Raw genomic sequence first — 12,153 nt, forward strand, 5'->3', positions numbered from 1 at the left:
AGATCCCCCCTGCCTTCCCCGGAGGATATTAAAATCTGAAACCCTGTTCTCAATTATCTAGGTTTTGTTTATTGTATTTGTTAAGTGCTTACTATGTGTCAGGCACTTTTGAAGTCAATAAAACACTTGCCAGATATTTTTTAAACTAGAGTAATTTAGATAAATCAGTGGTATTTATCAATCAATGGTATTTAGTAAGTTCTTACTGTGTTTAGAGCACTGTACTAAGCGTGCCCTTGGGAAAGTACAATAGTTGGTAGGTGCATCTGTGTCCATGAGGATCTTACAGTCTACATGGCTATTACATTATTAGATAATGGATAGCTGGATATTCTGCAAAAGTAAATGCCATTTTTATTTAATGGACATTTCTATGATATGAACAATAGGATTCATTTTTCAGTTTTCTTTTAATTTTTAGAGTGGATATATAAAGGAAGTTATCTCTATCAGATTATTCAGTTACCAAAAGTGGACTCTTGCACTGTCAAGAATAATTTTAACTTGAAATACCCTGATCATTAAGGTCTAAAGTACCTGGAATTTGTAAGACATTTTCAATTTCTCCAAGTATTTTCACACTAATTTCATTTTATCTTCCTAGCAAGCCTGTGGGGTAAGCATAATTATCCCTACTTTACAGACGAGGGAACTGGGAAAAGTTTAATGATTTGCTAGAGGAATGTAAGATAGACTGTAAGCTCTAGACGGTAGGCTTATTGTGGGCAGGGAATGTGCCTGTTATATCGCACTCTCCCAAGAGCTTAGTACAGGGCTCTTCACACAGTAAGTGCTCAATAAATAGGATTGATTGACTAGAGATCCACAGCAGGAGAGTAGCAGAGCTGGGAATGTAACCATGATTTTCCAAAGGTCTAGAGCAGACCAAGGTCAAATATGTTAATAAAACCTTTGACTCCCAAACCAATGCCCTTTCCACTCGACCACATTACCTCATCAGGCAAGGCTGAAGTATGGTTTGCTAATGCAATCTGGGAATTCCCATTTTGTTCTTCTCTCATTCTCATAGACCGTGATTCAGGATATGTTAATCTGCAGCAGAATCTATGATCAGACATGTCATGTCAATCCTACTAGAGTAGTCCAATCTACTTAAAGCATAGAAGGAGAATATGTGATAGAGAAAGTGGTTGAAATTTACTATTTCCAACCAGAAATTCTAGGGTCTTGGCTCTTGTTATCAAGTTGTATGGACTGCAAACTTCCCTCTTCCATGGAGTGATCATGGAAAAAAAATGCCAACTAGCCTGTGACAAATTTGGGTGTGTCTGTGAAAGGAAATACTGTGGTCCTCTCTAAAGAACAGCAACAAATGCATCTCATTTTGTATTCATTTTTCAGCATCACTGCCTCATCAATCTTTTTCCAATCAATGCTCCATCCCTCCAACTCTCTACATACATACATACATACAGAGAAAAGCAGCGTGGCTCAGTGGAAAGAGCACGGGCTTTGGAGTCAGAGATTGTGGGTTCAAATCCCGGCTCTGCCAATTGTCAGCTGTGTGACTTTGGGCAAGTCACTTAACTTCTCTGTGCCTCAGTTCCCTCATCTGTAAAATGGGGACTAAGACCGTGAGCCCCCTGTGGGACAACCTGATAACCTTGTAACCTCCCCAGTGCTTAGAACAGTGCTTCGCACATAGTAAGCACTTAATAAATGCCATTATTATTATTATTACATCTGAACATTCTTTACAGTAATGCAGCAAGATCTAGCAGATAGTGCTAGGGTCCAGGATTTGGGAGAAACAATAATAATAATAATAATTGTTAAGTGCTTACTGCATGTCAAACGCCTCACTAAGTGCTAGGGTAGTTATGAAATGAACAAGTTAAGCATAGTGCCGGCCCCTCATCAAACTCATAATCTAAGTAGTGGGGAGAACAGGTATTCAATCTCCACTCCAAAGATGAGAGAGAGGAGGCACAGAGAAGTTAAGTGGCTTGTCCAAGGTCACATAGAAGCCAGGTCCTTTGACACCCAGACCTATTCTCCTTCCAATAGCCCACACTGCTTCAAATCCCACTTCTGCCCCTGGCCTGCTGTGATGTCGGGCCAGAGAGAACTGATCTGTGCCTCACTTTCTTCAACTGTAGAATAGGACTAATTCCTAAAGCCTATCCCTAACTACTGGGCTTTGGGTAAGTATAAAATTAGATCACTGATGGAAAAATGAGAATACAAATTCATGCCATACTAATATTTTTATCTTTAAAAATTCTATTTTATTTATGCTGCATCTCGCCCCATCACCAATCTACTCCTCTCCTTACACACACACACACACACACACACACACACACACACACACACACACACACACACACACACATGGATTTACTGAATAATCTACTGAATGCCAAATCAACGTGATTTGGCAAATTCAGACAGCTGATCAGCCCAGAGTGGAATCGGCTGGGGACATAACTTTGGAAAACTAATAATTCCCCACATCTATTGTAAAATTGGAAATCACATTTCTTAATGAAAATTTAAATTCTAGTTTACCAAGTCATGAACAATGATTAGGTCATTAATGATGCGCAGAAATCCCAGTCTAAAATGCACTATAAAACATCCCTGTTTACCAAGGAAAAATGCAATACTAGGAATGGTATCCTCAGCATTTTATCACATCTTATATTTCCATAAACTAATGCATTAACTAGATAATAGATTTGATTTCGTGAAGATAGCAGTGATAGATTAGGTATCAGTATGAATTTACGTTGTGCCACTCCGCTCCTGCCATTTGATTTATTTCAAGTACACCAAGATTAGAACCCTGCTCTGTGTAGTTAAGGATTCCCAGAAACCCACTCAAGCTAAACCCAGCAGGAAAAGGGCAGCTCACAGGAGCATGGAAATCAGATTTCCCCCCTCTCCTCCTCCTCCCCTCCCCATTGCCACCCCACATCCCTCTGCCATACCCCCTTCCCCTCCCCACAGCACTTGTGTACATTTGTACATATTTATTACTCTATTTATTTTATAAATGATGTATACATAGCTATAATTCTATTTATTATGATGGTCTTGACAGCTGTCTACTTGTTTTGTTGTCTGTCTCCCCCATCTAGACTGTGAGCTTGTTGTTGGGTAGGGACCGTCTCTATAGGTTGCTGATTTGTACTTCCCAAGTGCTTAGTACAGTGCTCTGTGCACAGTAAATGTTCACTAAATACGATTGAATGAATGAATGAATGAATGAATGAAAATGACTGCGGAAGAGCGATAAGTGTGTTGTTCAAGGGAAAAATCCATGGAAACACCCCCCATTTGTCTGTCTTTCTACAGTAGGCTAAGGGAAGACAGCAGTGTGATGATAAGTCTCTGACTTCCCATTCTATCTTTCAGGCAAATCAATAGATCAAGGATATTTCAATGGTATTTACGGATCACTTGCTGAGATCACTATTATAAACACTTGGGAGAATACAATATAGTTGGGAAACACATTCCCTGCCTTTAAGAAGCTTACAATCTAGCCACAGAACCTATGGTGATTTTGGACTAACTAACATCATTTCCTCATGATCCCTTACTTCCATTCAAGCAGTTCATTATGGGTTGCTTGGCCATGCATCTATGCAAACTCCACCACCTTCAAGTTTCACAGCTTCCTCCTCTAACAAATTCTGTATAATAATAATGCTGGTATTTGTTAAGCGTTTACTATGTGCCAGACATTGTACTAAGTGCTGGGGTGGCTACAAGCAAATTGGGTTGGACAAAGTCCCGGTCCCATGTGGGGCTCACAGTCTCAATCCCCATTTTACTGAAGAGGTAACTGAGGCACAGAGAAGTGAGATGACTGACCCAAGTTATCTCACCCCACACTGAGTGAAGTGTTTCCTTTTGTTTGATGTGAATGTGTCCACTTTCAGCTTTAGAGGTTCATTCATTCATTCATTCAATCATATTTATTGGGTGCTTACTGTGTGCAGAGCACTGTACTAAGTGCTTGGGAAGTACAAGTTGGCAACATATAGAGACGGTCCCTACCCAACAACAGGCTCACAGTCTAGGGGAAGCTGCGTGGCTCAGTGGAAAGAGCCCGGGCTTTGGAGTCAGAGGTCAGGTGTTCAAATCCCGGCTCTGCCAACTGTCAGCTGTGTGACTTTGGGCAAGTCACTTAACTTCTCTGTGCCTCAGTTACCTCATCTGTAAAATGGGGATTAAGACTGTGAGCCCCACGTGGGACAACCTGATCACTTTGTAAACTCCCCAGCGCTTAGAACAGTGCTTTGCACATAGTAAGCACTTAAGTGCCATCATCATTATTATTATTATTATTAGAAGGGGGAGACAGACAACAAAACAAAACATGTGGACAGGTGTGAAGTCATCACAATAAATAGAAATAAAGCTAGATGCACATTGTCCCGGCATTACGTGGGCAGACAAGGGACAGCTGTTGAGTGACTGATTTCATTTTCCCCTTGACCACATCCTTCACAGCATAGTTGTCTTCATCAGACCATCCCTCCTTTCAATATTTGCTTTTGTCCAGCACTAAGAAGTCAAATGGCATGTCGGGTAATTCGACATTTGCCTTCTTTGAAATCTCCAGAGCCTGTTTGGTACGATCAGGGCCCTGGTGCCAACCAAACTCCCAAATTACACAATGACTCAGGGGGAAAGGGATGCTGTCTGAGCAGTTTGAAAAGATACCCCAGTCAAGAGTCCTCAATTCATTCCTCTACCCTGACCCAGATACTACGGGTGGCCCGGGGTATATCGTTTAATCTCTTGGCACAAATGCTCTACTATCTAAAGTGAGAGGGAACGTTACTTTTTGAATAGCAGACAACATACTAGTACAGGAGACTATTATTTCTCCTTTTGGAAATCTAGTTTAGGCCACAAAGGAAAGCGAATCTTGCACTTTGGTGGCGGGGGTGGGGGTGGGGGGATTTATTTAGCAATCTCAAAACAATCACCTAATTTGGCAGAATGAGGAGTTTACATGTTGCCTTCTAATATCTGAAGCTTTACTAAGTCTAGACGGATTGCATGGTTTCAATTTTTAATTTCCTAGCCATATAGTCAGCCATATAGTCTGTATCCAACCTGATAAACGTAGAATGTACCCAGCATTTAGTACAGTGCCTGGCACTTAGTAAGTGCTTAACAAATACCACAATTATTGTTATTATCATGCAGATTTGGTGCGTGAAAGAAGCAAAGGTTTGTTCTCTGAGGGGGTGGCGTTAGCAGGAAGCAGGGGAGTACGCATTCCTTGGTGCCTTTCTGGAAGTCTGGAGTAGAAACTGGGCCTCCCGTTTCAGGTCAGGGCCTAGCTTGTGGGGGCTATCGGGGACCAAGAGTATACAGGCTCTTCACAGTGTGCTGCACCACTGCCCACTTACAAGCCTGGTGTACTCGCCACTGCCCACCTACAATTATTATTAATTATTATGGTATTTTTTAAGCGCTTACTATGTGTCAAGCACAGTCTAAGTGGGTGGGAGATGAGGAATGGGGTAAAGGGAAACCACACTTATAGTGGTTTTTCACCGGGAAGCAGAGTGGCCTAATAATAATGATGGCATTTTATTAAGCGCTTACTATGTGCAAAGCACTTTTCTAAGCGCTGGGGAGGTTGCAAGGTGATCAGGTTGTCCCATGTGGGGTTCAGAGCCTAGTGGATAGACCCCGGACCTGGGATTCAGAAGACCTGGGTTCTAGTCTGCCACTTATCTGCTGTGTGGCTTTGGTCAAATCACTTCGTTTCTCTGTGCCTCAGTTTCCTCACCTATAAAATGGAGATTCAAATCCTGTTTTCCCTTCTATTTGGAACGTGAGTTCCATGTGGGACACGTGCTCAATAAATACGATTGAATGAATGAATTGACTTGTACTTCCCAAGCGCTTAGTACAGTGCTCTGCACACAGTAAGCACTCAATAAATACGACTGACTGACTGAATGAATGAATGAATCTACCCCAGTGCTCAGGACAATGCTTTACACATAGTAATGGCTTAACAAATACAATAATAGTGATAAAAATAATAGCCAGATTTGGGGGCAGAAGATGATCTAGTCTCCTCAGTACTCCAAGAGACTGGACGACCCCAACCCCTAGAGTGCCACTGAGGTTTAAAGAAGGAATGGCCCTGTTCATCAGTCAATCATATTTATTGAGCACTTACTGTATACATAGAACTGTGTTAAGAGCTTGGGAGAGTAGAGAAGCAGTGTGGCTCAGTGGAAAGAGCCCGAGCTTGGGAGTCAGAGGTCATGGGTTCTAATCCTGGCTCTGCCACTTGTCTGCTGTGTGACTTTGGGCAAGTCACTTCACTTCTCTGGGCCTCAGTTACCTCATCTGGAAAATGGGGATTACATGGGACAACCTGATTACCTTGTACCTAACCCAGAGCTTAGAACAGTGCTTGGCACATAGTAAGCACTTAACAAATGCCATTATTAATATTACAGTTAAAAGGGGCTTCTAGTCTGTGAGCCCTGTGTGGCACAGTGGTTGACTGGATTTTCTTATCTCATATCTAATAACAATAGCAATATTATAATTGATAACAATATAATAATAATTGTGGTATTTGTTAAGTGCTTACTATGTGCCAGGCACTGTACTAAACGTTGGGGAAGATACAAGATAATCAGGTTGGATACAGTTCCTGTCTCACATGGGTCTCACAATCTTAATCCTCATTTCACAGATGAGGTCACTGAGGCTCACAGAAATGAAGTGACTTGCCCGAGTTCACATAGCAGACAAGTGGCGGAGCTGGAATTAGAACCCAAGTCCTTCCGACCCTCAGGTCGGTGCTCTATCCATGAGATCATGCTGCTTCTCTGCTCCAGCTCTTAGTACAGTGATTGACGCATAGTAAGTGCTTAACAGAGACCACAATTTACTTCTAATCTGTAAAATCCTAGTGGGGAGGGATTGTGCCTATCAACTCTATTATATCGTACTCTCTCAAACGCTTAATAAAGTGCTATACACAACACAATAAGTGCTCAATAAATGCCAGTAAATGACAGCTTTGAAGATGAGTATAGTTGGGGCCTTGAGCATTTGCAAGGGAGGAACTGCTTTCTGGCAGGTGCATTATCATGTAAGAAGTTGGTTACCACCAGAAATCTCTCTTGGTCTGGTGGTCCTCAAAGCCCTTTTGCAATAATAATGGTGGCATCAGTTAATAATAATAATAATAATAATAATAATAATAATAATAATAATAATAATAGTATTTGTTAAGCACTTACTATGTGCCAAGCACCGTTCTAAGCACTGGGGTAGATAAAAGGTAATCAGGTTGTCCCATGTGGGGCTCACACTTTTTAATCCCCATTTTACAAATGAGGTCACTAAGGCACAGAGAAGTCAAGTGGCTTGCCCAAGGTCACACAGCAGAGAAGTGGTGGACCCGGGATTAGAACCCACATCCTCTGACTCCCAAGCCGGTGCTCTTTCCACTAATCAACACTGCTTCTCAAGCACTTCTTATAATAATAATAGTAAAAACTGTGGCATTTGTTAAGCACTTACTTCGTGCCAAACAGTGTACTAAACACTGGGCTAGATACAAAATAATCAGGTCCCATAGCGGCTTCTCAGTCTAAGAAGGAGCAAGACCAAGTATTGAACCCTCATTTTCCAGTTGAGGACACTGAGGTACAGCTAAGTGATTGTCCAAGGACACACAGTAGCCAAAGGGCAGAGGCAGAATTAGAGCCCAAGTCCTTTAACTCCCACGTCCACGTTTGCTCCACTAGTCCACAGTTTCTACTAATGGAGAGCTCATTTATCCTCACGGTGTCCCTGGAAGGGAAGGAATGATTAGCAGAGGTATCATTCCCCATTTTCCAGGTGAGGGCATGGGATTCCAGAGAGGTTTAAGGACTTCTCCAGACACACACCAATTTAAAACTAACTCTCTGGATTGTTCACCTGGTCAGGAGAAACCTGAGTGGAGTAGCAGCTGATTTCTCCAGACTACAACTCCTCTTAAATCCAGGGCACTGGATAATAATAATGATAATAATAATATACTTAATGTGCACTATATGTACTTTATACTATAGTACATACATAGAGAAGCAGTGTGGCCTAGTGGAAAGAGCTGGGGCCTGGAAATCAGAGGACCTGGCTTCTAATCCTGGCTCCGCTGTGTTGTCTGTTGGGTGACCTTGGAAGAGTCATTTATTCATACATTCAGTCATATTTATTGGAGCGCTGACTGTGTGCAGAGCACTGTTCTAAATGCTTGGGAGAGTACAATACAACAATAAATGGTCACATTCCCTGCCGCAACGAGCTTACAGTCTAGCGGGTGGGAAACAGACATCAAATAAATAAATGACAGATATGGACATAAGTGGTGCGGGTCTGGGCAGGGGGAAGAACAGACGGAGTAAGTCAAGGCAACGCAGAAGGAAGTGGGAGAAGAGGAAAGGCGGGCTACTCAGGGAAGGCATCTTGGAGGAGATAAGCCTTCAGTAAGTCACTTCCCTGTGCCTCGATGACCTCATCTGCAAAATGGTGATTCAACATTTGTTCTCCCTCTTACTTAGACTTCCAGGCCCATGCTCTTTCCACTAGACCACACTGCCCTCCAACTGTTTAGTGACCACGGAAAAGTTCCTTTCTGTGGCTCCATTTCCCTTTTTTGAGGCAGCATCTTCTACCATCTTCTGAGGTTTTAGGAAGCGGTACATTTCCAGGCACAGACAAGGTCTAAAGGATACCCAGCCCCTTCCTCTGAGAAGCAGCAAGCACACTCCTCATCCAGTAAAATCACCTCTTTTTCCTAAGGAGTCAGGAGGGTGGCCCCAAACTGACTCTGGCCCTCTGGGTGACCTTGGGGACACCCCCGAGTCTCCTGGCCTCCTTCTCCTCACCCCTGGAAACGAAGAGACGTCTCCCCCAACACCCAAGGAGGTGTGAAGAGTCTCTCAAGGCCTAAGGGCAAACACATCCTGAGGTCTTGTGACCCTTGCAGAGTCAGGGCTAGTGCTAGAACTCAGCTATCACTGACTGGACTCACATTCTTGCTTTCGTTTCCTGTTTCTCCTTTCCCTCAAGACCGAGCTGGTAGAAAGGCAGCCGCCAAGGTATATTTTTGTGTTAGGTTAATGAGCAAACTACAAGCCTCCATGCCCGCCTCCCGCAGAGAGCTGGGGAGGCACCCCCATGCCCCAGGGACAATTGTGTGGGCACCAGAGACTCATCAGGGGAGGCGAGCGGGCACAATGCTGGGTTTGCTGGGCCGGAGAACTTGAGACATTGAACATCATCCCAAATAACAACAATAATTATAATAATAATTATCTGTATTAAGAACTGACTGTGTGCTGTGGGAAGCACAAGATAATCAGGTTAGACAAAGTTCCTGTCCCACATGGGGCCAGTGGTCTAAGAGGGAGGGAGAACAGGTATTTAACTTCCATTATACAGATGAGGAAACTGAGGTGCAGTTAGCTATTGGCTTCAAAGCTCTCCATCACCATGCCCCCTCCTTCCTCACCTCCCTTCTCTTCTTCTACAGCCCAGCCCACACCTTCCACTTCTCTGCAGCTAGCCTCCTCACTGTGCCTCGTTCTCACCTGTTCCATCACCTGTGACCCCCAGCCCACATCCTACCTCTGGCCTGGAACGCCCTCCCTCCTCACATCCGCCAAACTAGCTCTCTTCCCCCCTTCAAAGCCCTATTGAGAGCTCAACTCCTCCAGGAGGCCTTCCCAGCCTGAGCACCCCTTTTCCTCTGCTCCTCCTCTCCATCTCCTCCCCTGTTCTAACTCCCTTCCCGCCCCACAGCACGTATGTGTGTATATGTACATATTTATAATTCTATTTATTTTATTAATGATGTGTATATATCTATAATTCTATTTACTTATATTGATGCTATTGATGTCTGTTTACTTGTTTTGATGTCAGTCTCCCCCCTTCTAGACTGTGAGCCCATTAGTGGGCAGGGATCATCTCTATTGGTTGCTGAATTGTATTTCCCAAGTGCTTAGTACAGTGCTGTGCACACAGTAAGCATTCAATAAATATGATTTAATGAATGAATGAAAACTGCACTCTCCCTAGCGCTTAGTACAGTGCCCTGTACACAGTAAGTGCTCTATAAATATGAATGAATAAATAATAAAAATTATTTTTATTATGGTATTTGGGGGGCACTTACTATGTGCCAGGCACTGTTCTAGGAGAACCAATGTGGCTCAGTGGAAAGAGCACAGGCTTTGGAGTCAGAGGTCATGGGTTCTGTTATCGACAAGCAGAGGGCAAAATAGGTTAACCGGTGTAAATCGGCCGCATGGTTCGAGAACCCAAGGTGGTGACGCAGATAGGAAAAATGATTCGGAGACATGAGTTCAGATAGAGCAGTAGAGGCGGGAAAGCTGACTTTTCTCCCGTTCACCTTCCGAGAGGTACGCGTGACGAACAGCCCCAATTCCAACTGCTTCTTCCCTTTTCTTTGGTTCCCCCTCCGAGCTGCACAAAGGATTCCCGGCGCGGGAAACTTTGGCACCTTGTGAACAGGAGATGTTAGCAGGAGACATCGCCCACACAGGATGGGGTTGTCTCAGATAGGGCCTAGCCGCTTTGACCAGTGTCAGCCCTCCTCGATTTACAGGATCTTCCGCCAGGCCGGCACCTATTCCTCACATATCCTGTTGTTAAGGCCTGCATGTGATGGAGCCGGTTATGCTAAGCCTTTAGGGAAAATGCAGTCAATGCCGCTTCTGCTGGAGTACGCGGCTAGGGTGGACCACAGTTCAAGTCCCGGCTCCTCCAATTGTCAGCTGTATGACTTTGGGCAAGTCATGTAACTTCTCTGTGCCTCTGTTACCTCATCTGTAACATGGGGATGAAGACTGCGAGGCCCCCCACCCACCCGTAGGACAACCTGATCACCTTGTAATAATAATAGTAATGATGGCATTTGGTAAGCACTTACTATGTGCAAAGCACTGTTCTAAGCTCTGGGGAGGATACAGGGTGATCAGGTTAGTCCCACATGGGGCTCACAGTCTTCATCCCCATTTTCCAGATGAGGTAACTGAGGCCCAGAGAAGTGAAGTGACTTGACCAAAGTCACACAGCTGACAAGTGGCGGAGCCGGGATTTGAACCCACGACCTCTTACTCCCAAGCCCGGGCTCTTTCCACTGAGCCACGCTGCTTCTCTAACCTCCCCAGGGCTTAGAACAGTGTTTTCCACATAGTTAGTGCTTAATAAATGCCATTATTATTATTATCATTATTATTATTCTAAGCGCTAGGGCGGATACCAGCAAATCGGGGTGAACACAGTCCCTGTCCCACGTGGGGTTCACAGTCTCCATCCCCATTTGACAGATAGGGTGACTGAGGCCCAGAGAAGTGAAGTGACTAGTCCAGGGTCACACAGCAGACAAGTGGCAGAGCCGAAAATAGGAGCCACGGCCGCCTTACTCCCAGGCCCGGGCTCCACGCACTACTCCATGCTGAAGGGATAAATGGATTTTAGTGCAAGAAACTGGGGGAGAGGAGGGCGGAACGCGCCGCCGAGGGAACAGAGGCCGCCGGCTTCGTGTTTCCGTGGGGAAGGGCGGAAGGGTGGCACCGCGGCCCGGCCGCGGTTGCTGGGGGAACGCGGGACGTAAGGCCTACTCCGCCCGGTGAGGCTTGGGGACAATTGAGACCTCTTCCTCCTTCTCCTCCCACCTCCTCTTCTCCCCACTCCTCCTGCTCTTTTTCCTCCTTCTCCTCTCCCTCTCCTCCCTCCTCCTCCCTCCTCTTCCTCCTTTTTCCCCCTCTTCCTCCTTTTCTCCCTCCTTTTTCCTCCTCTTCTCCTCCTCCCCCTCTTCTCCTCCCCTTTCTCCCTCCTCCTCCCCCTCTTCTCCCTCCTCCCCCTCTTTTTCCTCCTACTCCTCATCCTCTTCTCCCCTTTTCTCCCTCCTCCTCCTCCTCTTCTCCCCTCTTCTCCCTCCTCCTTTTTCCTCCTTCTCCTCCCTACTCTCCTCCTCCCCCGCTTCTCCTTCCTCCTCCTCTTTTTCCTCCTCTTTCTTCTCCTCCTCCTCCCCCCTCCTCTTCCTCCTTTTCTCCCTCCTACTTTTTCCTCCTTCTCCTCCTCTTCTCCCCTTCTTCTCCCCCTCTCCTCCCC

This window comes from Tachyglossus aculeatus, chromosome 6, assembly GCF_015852505.1.
Source record: "Tachyglossus aculeatus isolate mTacAcu1 chromosome 6, mTacAcu1.pri, whole genome shotgun sequence".
Lineage (NCBI taxonomy): Eukaryota > Metazoa > Chordata > Mammalia > Monotremata > Tachyglossidae > Tachyglossus > Tachyglossus aculeatus.